Raw genomic sequence first — 10,647 nt, forward strand, 5'->3', positions numbered from 1 at the left:
GGGGTAATCGGGATGGGTGTGTCAGAGGCGGTGCAGTTGGCGCAGGATAGAGCAGGGTTTAGGGCTGTTGTGCATAGGGTCGCTATGAGTCGGAAATGACTCGACGGCACATAACAACAACAACAACAGTTTATGTTTTTGGCTAAATTGTAAGCCTATTTATGCCGTTGACCAGGGTTTCTAATTTTGTTCCCATTTTGTTGCTTGTTGCTAAGATTTTTTTGGTTTTGAGTTTTACCCCTAAGTCTCTAATTCACTTTGAGTTGCTTTTTGTGTATAATGTGGATTCTGTTTTCATTTTCTTCAGAAAGATGTTCAGGTTTTTGGTACTATCATTTGTTGAAGAGGCCATCTTTTCTACACTGAATGGCTTTATTACTTTCTCAATTATCAGTTGACTATAGGTTGATAGGTTGGTTTCTGTATTCTTGATTCTATTGTATTTGTCTATGAGTTACCAATACCATTCATTTTTATTACTATGCTTATATGATAGGATTTGATAAAGGTAGTAAGATGCAATCAACTTTTTATTTTATTTCTTTTTAAGAAGAGCTTTACTTAGTCTGAAGCTCTTTCCTTTCCAGACTATAATGGAAATTATCTACCTCCTTGAGTAATGAATTTGGTGTCTGCATGGAGAGTGAGTTGAACCTGTATTGCTTTTGGTAGGATTGTGATTTTTCACAGTGTTGAGCCTACCTATCTATGTTGTTGTTGTTAAGTGCCATCGAGTCGTAGGCGACTTACAGCGACCCTATGAAGGAGAGTCCTCGACACTTGGGTGTCTTTCATCCTTTCTCCAGGTTCGTAGCTTTTCTGGAGGCAAGTTATTATGGAAGTGGATGCCACTCCTCCTTCCAACACCTATCTATAAACAAGAAAAATTATTTTTATTTAGTTAAATCTCATATTGTTTCTTGTAGTAGTATTTTCTAGTTCTCTTTACAAAGATCTCTTAGATCTCTAGTAAGGTTTATTTTTAAATATTTCATCTTGTGGTTGAATATTATAATTGGTATATATTTTCTAGTTTCCTTTTCCATGTTTTCTTTGATGCTGTAGAGAAATCAAACTGATGTGTGTGTATTGATCTTGTATCTTGCCACTCTACCAAATTGGAAGTGTATATGCCAGGGATGTATTGTGTCTCCACACTTTTTCAATCTATAGGCAAAACAGATCATCCAGGACACTGGGCTCTATAAGGATGAATGTGGCATCAGGATTGGAGGTAGACTTAACAATCTATGTTGTGCAGATGACACAACCCTGCTTGCTGAAACTGAAGCAAACTGAAGCGCTTGCTGCAGAAGGTCAAGGACTGTAGCCTTCTTGTGTATTGAAACTCAACATCAAGAAAACAAAGAGTTTCACCACTGGGCTTATTGCAAGCATGATGATAAGATGGCGAAAAGATTGAGATCGTTAACAACTTTAGTTTGCTTGGCTCCATAATTAACACTCTTGGTACCAGCAATAGGCAAATTGTATTGGGAAGGTTAACTGTCAGGGACTGAAGTTCCAGAGTACTGAAGAATAATGATGTCAGTCTGGAGACTAAGGTGTGCCTGGTCTAGGACATAGTCTTTGCAATCGCTTGCTATACATCAGAAATCTGGACAATGACTAAGAATGACAGAAAGAGAATTGATGCCTTTGACCTGTAGTGCTGGAGAAAAGTATTGAATATAACCTGGACTGCCAGGAGAACAAACAAGTTCACTATAAAGGGGGTGGAGCCATTCTGCTCCTTGGCGGCAAGGATTCTGAGGCTTCTTCTGACATACTTTGGGCGTGTTACAAAGGCAGAACAGTACTAGGAAAGAGGTATCATGCTTGGAAGGGTGGGGAATGGAAAAAGAGAGGGAGACCATTGATGAAATGATAGAGTGACTGGAATAATGAGGGTAGGTGTGTCAAAGACAGGAAAGTTAACAGAGGATAGAGCAGATTTCAAGGCTTTTGGGCATAGGGTCACTATGAGTTGCAAGCAACTAAATGATATATAACAACAACAAGTATAACAGGTTTTTGAGGGATTTTTTTTCCCCAAATTATTTTTATTAAGTCTTTGAGATTTTCTGTCTATACTATCATGTCACCTGCATATAGTCACAGCTTCACCACCTCTTTGCCGATTTGGATTCCTATTATTTCCTTCTCTTGCCTTATTGACCTGGCTAGAACTTCCAGTAAAATGGAATAAAAGTGGTGATATTGGATAGCCTTGCATGGACCCTTTTTGTAAGGAAAATGTATATTGTCACATTATCTTCTTTCTCTCAAAGTTTCTACTGAGAAGTCAAGGCTTAATCTAATTGGTTCTCCTTTGCTTTCCCTATGCTGCCTTTAGCATTTTATCCTTGTCTCTGATGTTAGAGTTTGACAATGATGTGTTCATGTTTTTCTTTTGTGATCTAGGTCTGTTTGGTATTCACTGAGAATGTGCTTTTTGGGATACTCAGAAGGATTTCTTTTAGTATATTTCCATAATTTTATCTATGTGTTTTTGTTTACTCTGAGGTTCTGGAATTTCAATAATGCATGTATTCATTTATTTTATATCATCCTTCATGGTTCTAATATTTAGTTTGCTTACAATAGAATTTACATTTTGTTGTGCTTTTTATTTCTCAATAATGAATTTTGTCACTTTTTAGCAAGGCCCTCATGCTTTCATTTCTTATTAAGAAGACTGTATATAATAGCCTTAATTACTATGTATTTCATAAATATCTTGTAGCATCTTCCTTGAGTTTGAAAGAATAATGATGGTATTTTGTTAAACACCAGATAGAAAAAATGAAGTTCTTTCCAATACAAATGCCAAGATTACAGGAGTCTTATGAGACATATAATTTCATGTGGAGATTATTTAATGTAACTCCCAACAGTATGTGTTGAAATTAACCCTTATACATGTCTGCATAATTGTATTCGTGAATGTTATTGTTGTCATTGTTATGTGCCTTTGAGTCAGTTGTGACTCATAGAGACCCTATGTACAACAGCCCTGAAACCTGCTCTATCCTGTGCCAACTTTGCATCCTTGCTGTATCCTATGCCAAACTTATTGTCTCTGACACACCTAACCCCATAAACCCAGTCACTGTATCAATCCACCTCATCAAAGGTCTTTCTCTCTTGCACTGTCTCTCAACCATCCCAAGCATGATACCCATCTCCAAGGACTGGTCACTCCTTGAAACATGCCCAAAGTATGTCAGAGGAAGCTTCAGAATCCTTACCTCTAAACAGCAGCCTGGTTTCATCCTCTGTAGGATGAATATTTTCCTAGCAGTCCATGGTAAATTCAATATTTTTCTCCAGCACCACAACTCAAAGGCATCAATTCTATTTCTATCACCCCTAGTTATTGTTCAGCTTTCTCATTTATAGCAAGTAATTGAAAAACTATGGCCTGGATCATGCACAATTTTATATTGTAGCTATAGTGTAGCTCTTCAGAACTCTGGTGAGGTTTCTGATAGCAGACTATACCAATACAATGCATTTTTTTAATTTCCTGCCTGCTGGTTCCAAAAGCGTTGATTGTGGAGCCAAGCAAACTAAAGTTATTAACAATCTCAGTCTTTTCACCATCAGTCATGATGCTGCCAATTGGCCCAATGGTGAGAATCTTTGTTTATTTGATGTTGAGCTTTAATCAATATCGAAGGCTGAATTCCTTGACCTGCTGCAGTAAGAGCTTCAGGTCCTTCTTATTTCAACAAACAGGGTTGTATCATCTGAACAATACAGATGGTTGATTAGTCGTTCTCCAATCCTGATGCCACATTGCTTCTCATAGAGCCCAGGCCTCCCCAATGATCTGTTCTACATACAGATTGAACAGGTATGGAGATAGGGTGCATAGCTGGCACACACCGTGTCAATCCACCTGGTTGATGGTCTTCCTCTCATTCGCTGAACCTCCACCCTTCAAAGCATCATGTCTCTCTCCAAGGAATAGTCCCTCTTAGCAACATACTCAAAGTATGCGAGGCAAAATTTCATCATTCTGCCCCTGAGGAGCACTCCTCTTCTCTTGGCTGTCCATGAGACGTTCAATGCGCTTCTCCTACACCACAGCTGAATCTTCTCTTCAGCCTGTATTCTAAATTCAGATTTCTAGCTACACAAGCATTTAGAAAAAAATATGAGGTTTTTTTTTCCCCTAAATCCACTCACTTCCAATCACTTTGAAGAAAATAATGACTAATATTGTTTCAACGTATAAAGTAAAAACATTGTAAAATTAATACATAGGAAAATTATTTAAAAAAGTATATTGGCATGCATGATTGAAAACAGTTTAGGATAAACTGATATTTTTCAGTATTTGAGACTTTATATTTACTGCATAAATTAAACCTTATTATTTTCTTTTTTTTTATTCTTTATAAAGTTAGAAATATGGATACTTGAAGTCATTCCACAACTCAACCTGTCCTTGATTATTGGTGTTCAATGATTCAAATTTATTCTTAACATATTTTAATAATAGTCACATTACAAGTTTTGCTTCTATGCTTGAGAGAGCAAATGGTCATTATAAAGACAAAGCAGAAAGAAACACCAAAATGGATGTCAGGAGAAACTTTGAAAATTCCACTACAGCACCAAGAAGTCAAAAGAGATGGAAAAGATGCTGTGGTAAAAGAGCTGAACAGATTTCAAGGGTAGCTTTAGAAGACAAAGCAAAATGTTTTAATGGAATGTACATAGAGCTGGAATTTGGAAGTAAAGAGGGAGAAACTTGCTTGACTTTTCTCAAGCTGAGAAATGTAAAACAAAATTAAGCTTTGAGTTGCAGTATTGAAGTCAGCTCTGGGCAATATACTGAATGACGAGGAAGTGCCGTAAGAAGAGGGAGGGATCTGGCAGAGTGACAGGCCAAGTGGGGTACTGAAAAATTTTACGAAGTACAATATGAACAAGAGCCAATGGTAATGAAGGAAGAAGTTGAAGCTGCACTGAAGGCATTGGAAAAAGATAAAGTCCCAGGAATTGATGGGATACCAGCTGACATCTTTCAACCAACAGATGCAGCTGTGGATATGCTCACCAGTCTATGCCATGGAAATTTGAGGGACAATTGTCTGACTGACTGACTGACTAGAAGAGATCCATATTTATTCTCATTCTCAGGAAAGTTAATTCAACAGAATGTGGAAATATGGAATAATACCATTAATATCGCATGAAATCAAAACACTGCTCAAGACCTTTAAAAATAGCTAGAACAGTACAAAGATAGGAAACTACCAGAAATTCAAGTAGGATTTAGAAAAATATAGTATCATTGCTGATGTCAGATGCATCCTGGCTGAAAGTAAAGAATATCAGAAGAATATCTATTAGTGTTTTATTGATTATGCAAAAGCATTTGACTGTGTAAAATAACAAATCATGACTAACATTGAGAAGAATGGGAAGTCCAGAACACTTAACTGTGGTCCCACAAAACCTATACTTAGATAAAGAGGCTGTGGTATGAACAGAGCAAGGAAACATTGTTGTTATGTGCCATAGAGTCTTCTGTGACTCATAGTGACCTGAACCCTACCCTGTCCTGAGCCAGTCTCACTAATTCTGACACACCAATCCCCGTTGTCCCAGTTACTGTATCAATTCATCTCATCTGGGGTCTTCCTCTTCTGCACTGTCATTCCATCCTTCTGAGCATGATGTTCTTCTCCAAGGACCTTTCTCTCCTGGCCAAACGCCACAGTATGTGAGTCAGAGCCTAGCCTCCAAGGATAAAGTTAGTTTCAGCCTCTCCAAGACAGACCTCTTTGTTTATTCGACAGTCGATGTTATTTTCAAGACTCTTTTCCAGCACCACAACTCGAAGGCATTGATTGATTCTGTCATCCTTAGTCACCTAATCCCAGCACTTGATTGTGCTAATGGGAAACATATACTTGGACCAGGAAGCAGTCCTCAGAACAGAACAAGGAAACACTTCATGGCTCAAAGTCAGGAAGGAGTTGATAAGGAATGCATCTTATCTCCATAACTTTTCAATCTATATGCACAAGGAAACATTATATGGTTTAAACTTAAGAAAGGAGTACATCAAAGTTCTGTTCTCTCTCTATATATAATCAGTCTGTTTGCTGAGCAAAGAATTCGAGAAGCTGGGCTCCATGAACAGAAATGTGATGTTAGGATTGGAGGAAGTCTAATCAGTGGCCTGGGTTACAGAGATGGCACAAACTTGCTTGCTGAAAGCGAGGAGGGCTTGAGGCAATTGCTGCAGAATATCACATAATGCAGCCTTCAATACAGACCATAGCTCAATGTCAAGAAAACAAAAATTCTCTACCACTGGACCAATAGGCAACATGATGATAGACAGAGAAAAGGTTGGCATAAAAATCTTCATCTTACTTGAATCCACAATCAACTCTTTGGCACCAGCAGTGAGGAATTCAGGAAACTTATTGTACTGAGGAAGTTTGTAGTCAGAGATCTCTCTAAATTATTAAGAAGCAGTGATGTCAGTTTGAGGATTAGAGGGCACCTGATTCAGGTCAGATCTTTTCAATCACTTGCTACTTATTTGACACCTATGAAGGATGACAGAAGAAGAATTGTTATCTTTGAGCTGTGGTTTTGGAGAAGAGAACTAAATGTCTCATAGATTGCCAAAAGAAAGAAGAGGTATGTATTGCAAAAGGTGAACCCAGAGTGCTTGTTGGAGAAAAAAGATTGTAAAGCTTTACCTCATATACTTCGGTCATGTTGCTAGGAGAAGCTATTTCTTGGAAAGCAATATCATGCTTAAGAAGGTGGAGAGTTGGCAAAAGAAAGGAAGATCTTCAACTACCAGATAAATTGACACAGCAACTGCTGGAATGGGTTCAAATACGTCAGAAAGTGTGAGGATGGCACAGGAGAGGACAGGGTTCATATTTGTTGTTCATGCGGTTGTAATGGGTTGTCTTCAACTTGATGACACCTAACAACAACAACAAGGTAAACATACAAACGAAAAGATCAAATCTACATTACTGAAAATATTGTTTCCCAAACTATCTAATGGAAGATTTACATGAGTTCTTGTTGTTGTTGTTGTTGTTGTTAAGTTCTGTTGAGTTCTAGATGACTCATAGTGACCCTATGAACAAAAGACCTGAACAGTTGTATAACTTTGTTTCTCCACATTCAGAGTTCCCAGAGCCGAGTTATTTCTGAAGTGGATTCCACTCCTGCTTCCAAGTTTGTTTTAATTCAGAAGCAGCACCAAACACTGTCCACCATGAGTAACCATTATCACATTTGAGACATCAGTGTCACAGTGTTTTGCATCACAGCAACCACAAGTTACCTCTGTACAGCAAATGGACAGATCAGTGCTATATCACTTTGAAGAATGTTTGACCGAAACCAATGAAAACCAGGCCTTAGATTAATATCACACACCTTTGGCTTGGTATCATAATTTCTATCTACTAGGCCAACAGTGCTTATTACACAAATAATATTTTCTGTCCATTGCCTTCAGTATTCTGAATGTGGAAAACTAAAGGTTCAAGAGAGTTTTTTGGTTTGAGAACATTGAATACTGGGAGTTTTAATACATGCTTTTATGAAAGTGCTTTATGAAAAAAAAGTAATTAAAAAATTAAAAATGAATTGTAGAGACTGTTTAGTCTCCATTATTTGGTTGATGCATTGCTGATTGCCATTAATTATTTTTCCTCTCCCCACCACCGTGTTACAAGTCTGGTAAAGAAAGCACTCTTGTTTGCCTGTAATTGGAGATCTGACACATTCTGGACTTGTCAACAATTACAAACATCTGAATCTCACTCTTAGACCTCAATTTGGTGATGTGTTTCCAGTACCAAAAGCTTTATCTCACAGATTTTTATTCAGTTTTGTGACAGTTATAATGCAAAGGAAATAGAGCTTTGTGGAGGGAAAAGCATACATACCCATGGGTACATAACAACATTCATGAGGCTATTCCAGAAAAAAATAATAACAGTTTTGAGTATCATTTACAGGAGTGAGATTGTTAGCCAGTCTCCCAGGGTGTCTTTTCACAGCATATTTCTCAGGGTAGTTTCCAGGGAAATGTTTATCTGAAAACAAAACAAAACAAAACAAAACAAAAACCTCAAAGCTAAGTCACATGCAAACAGAGGAGATATGGGACCTCCACATATTTTGACAAAATTAAATCAAGTTTAGTTAATTAAGACAAACAACCACAATGAAGGAATAGCAACCACCTAACCATAGATTGCAAGATAGAATAAAAGAAAAAATTTCATGTATTAGTGTGTTTCAGAAGGAAAGGTGGATGAGAAGGTGAAAATAACTAAGTTAAAATACCTGTGGAAGTAATCCCAGTGAAGAGTAGTTTATTGTGTTAAGATCAGGCTACATTACTAGAGAATGTGTCCTGAATCTACCCACTGAGTTTGAAAACTGAAGATTATAGACAGAAGCAAAAATGAGCCCAGGGAATATAAATAAAATGTGAAGATTATCTGTGACTGGGGGGGGGGGTGACAGAAACAAGGATCTTCCCCAGAGTCAACAGACAAAAAGAGAGGAAACTCCTAAAACTACTGTCATGAATGCAGACTTCTAAACTCCTGAAGTGTGAGAAAATAAACATATATTCCTCAGGGTCAACCACAGGTGATATTTCTGTCAAAGAAGAACAAGTATAATTGTTGTTGTTGATTGCCTTTGAGTCAAGCACAATTCATAGTGACCCTATGAACAAAAGTCCTAAAGCCTCTCTACAAGTATAATTAAGCTTCCCAAAAGGTCTAAAAAGTAAATGTCTACTCTAGGAAATCAGATTCATTCCTTCTACTCTGAATGGGGAAAAAGACACAGCCCAAAGACGACAAACAGCTCTCCAAGGATTCAGATAGCTTTGAGGTAGTAAATTTCTCCTAAAAGTTACTTAATAAACACCTCAGTGGGGCAATTGGTTAAACACTCAGATATCAACCAAAGGATATGTGCTTCAAATCCACAGAAGGGCTATACAATCTTTCATGAACATTGAAGCCAAGACAATGTTTAAAGAAAATTCTGACGTGTTAAGAGTAATCACTATGAGTGATTATGAGTAAAAATGAATTTGATAATACATACCCACTAGGTCACTAGAGTTATTCTGCTAGTTCAAAGGCACACAGTTTCAATCCATCAGCTTCTCAACAGGATAAAGTCTCCTTTCCTGTGATTTATTGTTTCAGAAAACCTGCTGGAGGATCAGCTTTGAGTTGGTTCTCAGTAGGTGCCACATAACAACAACCCAGGTTACATTGGTATAATCACTATCAGGAACTCTATAGGAGCTAAAAAGCAAAAATATCTATGCAAAGGCTAAAGCATGCCTGATTCACACTATAGTATATACAATTACTTCCTGTATATGTTAGAGATTAAGCTTCTCCATTCTTGCTTCCAAGGAACATTCTAGCTACACTTTCTTTAAGGCATATCTGTTCTTTTGGCAGGCCGTCACCTGTTCAGTACTTTCTCCAACACTACCAAAGTACTTTCCCCTATTTAAAAGTACTTTTGTCTATTCAGTACTTTCTCCAACCCTAACTAGAGCCATCTTGATTTCTGCCAGCCATTGATTAACTACTAATTTGTGTATGTTGATATGAAGGCAATAGGATTATGGTAAGATACAAGCCCCACCCTTGTCATTGTTTACTATGGACTCAGAAAAGATATAGCTTACCCTCTAGTGGCTTTTCAGAGGCAGAGGCTTATATAAGTTCATCAGAGCTCAACATTAACTTTCTTTATGGCATGATCACTTTTCAGTTCCAACTACAACTGACAGTCTACAAAGCTCACCAGTCTCAGCAACACAGGCCTGCATTGTGTATAGTTTTGCAGTCATTCCCCTGGCAGTTCTGAGTCTCTGTGAGACTTTCAGAAAACTGAAGAACTGTGTTGTAATAGGATATTTCCCATATGCACACAAGGAATACTTGCCAATATGTTTATTAGTCAAGAACATGTTCCTATAGCTAAAGCCAAAGAGGAGGAAATTGAATTTTTTTTTACCCAGTCTTGCACTCCAAAATTCACCAAACATGCAATCAAGTTGTGTCAATGATAATTGGTAAGTGGAATGCAAAAGTTGCAAGCAAAGACGAAAGAAGAGTAGTAGAAAAAATGGACTAGGTGACAGAAATTAGGCTGAAGATACAATGATTGAATTTTTTATTTTTAGATATTTTTTTCATTGTAAATACCTTATATATAAAAAAACCCGACAAACATTAACTTTACACATGGTTCTCACTTAATGAACTATATAGGAATCAGACTGACTACTTCTGTGGAAGGAATGATTGGAGAAACTCAGTATCAGCGGTCAAAACTATGTCAGGAGCATATTATGGGTCAGACTACCAATTACTCATGTGCAAGTTCAAATTGAGGCTGAAGAAAATGAAAACAAGCCCATGAGAACTAAAATATGATCTTGAATATATAGCACCTGAATTTTTAAATCATCTTACAAGGACAGAGAAGCAAGAAAGGATCAAAGTGGATGATAGCAGAAACTCTGAAACACGCACTAGGGCATGGAAAAGCCAACAGAAAAGAGGGATATGCACAAATAAAAGAGCTGACGAGATT

This window comes from Elephantulus edwardii, unplaced genomic scaffold (genome assembly GCF_000299155.1).
Source record: "Elephantulus edwardii isolate Elephantulus edwardi_28Jun2011 unplaced genomic scaffold, EleEdw1.0 scaffold00392, whole genome shotgun sequence".
NCBI classification, from domain to species: Eukaryota; Metazoa; Chordata; class Mammalia; order Macroscelidea; family Macroscelididae; genus Elephantulus; species Elephantulus edwardii.